Below are 3,202 nucleotides of genomic sequence, written 5' to 3'. Positions count from 1 at the left end.
GCCTACCCTTGATCCAACTCAATCGAACATTCGTGCCATTTTCGCATGGCTTAAAGTTTACATGCCATAATTCAAACACAACGTACTAGCTTATACATGCCAAAATGATCTTCTAAGCACACTAAGAAGAAAGTACCAAAACTTGCTATCCGGTGTGATGACTTCAATGACGGCCCGACCCCGCAAAAATAGATGAGTCCAAGCAACCTATAGTGGGTGACAAGGAAACATCGAGTGAGTTTATAACTCAGTAAGTCATAAGCAATGCACTACCATCTATCAACAACATTATCACAAGAGGAAACAAAATGGAACGAGACAATTTACTCCATCCATACCGAACCATACCATAGTTCCTCCAACTTATCAATTCAATTTCATATCAATTCATGCATTCACATTCTATATACTCATCAATAGGACATTGAAGCAATTTCATAAATCGATTTATTTTCGTTACAACCAAACGACTATACGGCCTTTCACCCATCCTACGATAAATTTTATGTACGTGACTTCAAGTATATTTGTCACATAGGTTCGAACTTACCGAGCTCAACACCAAGTATAAGCATAGCACATAATAGCCATGTACTCAAAACACTTACCCGATCCGCTGTCCGCGATCGACTCAATAGTGTCGCACACATAGTGTCCGTAATGATTCACGAATATTTATTGAGCCCGCACACTCAGTGCTATATAATCAACTCGCACACTTAGTGCTACGTAATCAAATCGCACACTTAGTGCCACATAGTCCATCTCGCACACTTAGTGCCGCATGGTCAATTCGCACACTTAGTGCATCATATCCATTTCGCACACTTAGTGCAACATAGTCGAATCGCACACTTAGTGCATCATATCCATTTCGCACACTTAGTGCAACATAGTCGAATCGCACACTTAGTGCTGTACAATTTAATCCCGCGCACTTAGCGCCAATCTCATGGTCATAAATGGTTATCCCGCACGTTTAGTGCCGAGATCAACAACTCAGTACATCTTACCTCTTTTCATTCATTCAACAATTTCATCATCACATACGTACATGCATATATATATATGTATATTTATTCATTCCAATCAGCATCAATACATACACATTATGACCATTTAAAATAACACCCACTACATGCTTAATGACTTACCTCGTGTTGGGTAAGACGGTTCCAACTCGGCTACTCGATAACCTTTTCTTTGCCTTTGCTCGATTCACCTCCTTTAGCTCCTTGAGCTATATCAATAATTTAACTAGTTTAACCACCTTGCTAAATATTTACAATCCAATCTCACATGTATATGTATGTTAGTATATTCAGCTAATAATCTCATGCAACTACCAAAGCCGAATCAACTAAATATACTTATGTATATACACATATATCATCATCGAAATCACCTAAGCTTAGACATCGATTTTTAATTTCAAGTAAGTTGCCGAATGCAACCTTACTAAATTCTCATGGATTCAATATACCATTACCATGAAATCAACAACCAAATTCATAGACAATTTAGGAAAATCACATTACAAATCTCATATTCAAGCAAAGACCATGGCCGAAATGCACATATGACCTCATAACAAAAATATTGAACCTTTGGTTGCCCAATTAGCTTAACATCCATCAAATTTTAAATCAAGAAACTCACCTCATCTATAATCAACCCTCAATGCCCTAAAGCATCAAAAACAACATCAAAGAAATACAACCATCCATGGCCGAATGTCATAGCCGAATTGTTTTAACCATGAGTAACATAACAAGCATAGATCGTGTTTATGGATATACCGTGGCCGATTCAAGCTAATCACCTCCAAAATCATCAACCATTTTCGTTGCATATAACATATATGAACATGAATAAGTTTCATATAATCTCTTAATACATTAATTTCTTTCATCAACAACCTTTTGTTTTCTTGATCCATCAAAACTTAAAGGTAAGAAAGAATCAAGTTCTTCTCACACATACCATAACCGAAAGCTCCATCCAACACTTTCTCATGACCGATTGCTCATGTTATCAACAAGATTCAAGGTTTGAACATGGGCTATTTAAAACATGCATGCATCTCTAAGACAACATTAAACATACCTTGGTCTAAAGGACCACCTTGGCCGAATCTTGTTTCCCCTTCTTCCTCTAGTTAGAACAATTGCAAAAGAAAGAAATATGAACACTCCTTCTTCCCTACTTGTTAAGCATTCAAACTCCCTCATTTTTCATGCCACAACATCAAACACTCTCCCTAGGCAAGCAATGGCCGAATCTCCCCCCCCAAGTTCTTTTCTCCCCTTCTTTTTCTTGGTTTTTCGGCTAGGTGATGGCAAGTATGACACCCTTTTTTTTGTTCCCTTTTCTATTATTAATCCCATCATTTGTTCACCAAAGAAACATTTTAAATTAGAATGAGTGGAGCATTATCACCCCTTGGCCGGCCACCCATCATCTTTTGGGCAATTTGACATGCAAAACCACTCTTTTTGGTACATGCACTAATAGACCATTTGAATTAGACTATCATATTTTTACAATGTCTCAAATTGATCCCAATTAATAATTTCTCATGCAATTGGTAAAATTAGGGAGTGAAACTTCCACATACTCATGTTCACACATAATAAGCATAGAATATAGCAAGTAATTATTTTTACGACTCGGTCTTGTGGTCCCGAAACCACTTCCCGACTAGGGTAAATTTTGGGCTGTCACAGTGTGTCACACACGGTCTAGACACACACCCTTATGTCTGCTCGTGTGGATAAAATAAAGCCATTTCTAACTTCATTTCTTACCTAAAATTACACTAATGACCTGCACTTAAAACTCACATCTGATCGTGATATTCGTGTGTGATAAGTTTTATAAATTTATAATGAATCGTTCTTGAAACTAACTATCATCATGATGAAGGCAAGTGTACCTATCAAACAGTAGTATAGCTCTAGCAAGACTGGATTGTCGAACCCAAAGGAACTAAAAGTACTAGTAATGATTGTCTTTTTATTATATAGCCTAAAAATATTAGGGTTTGTTTTAACTAACTAATTAATAAACTAAGAATTCACAGGAAATAGAATTAGGGAATTACTTTTGGAAAACGATTGAATTAAAACCATACCTAAGGAAGAATCCACCTAGACTTCACTTGTTATTTGACTCTGAATCGGACGATTTATTCATTTGACTT

The sequence above is a fragment of the Gossypium hirsutum genome, chromosome A06 (assembly GCF_007990345.1).
Source record: "Gossypium hirsutum isolate 1008001.06 chromosome A06, Gossypium_hirsutum_v2.1, whole genome shotgun sequence".
Taxonomy (NCBI): domain Eukaryota; kingdom Viridiplantae; phylum Streptophyta; class Magnoliopsida; order Malvales; family Malvaceae; genus Gossypium; species Gossypium hirsutum.
The sequence above is the reverse complement of the archived record's forward strand: the minus strand, read 5'-3'. Positions refer to the sequence as shown.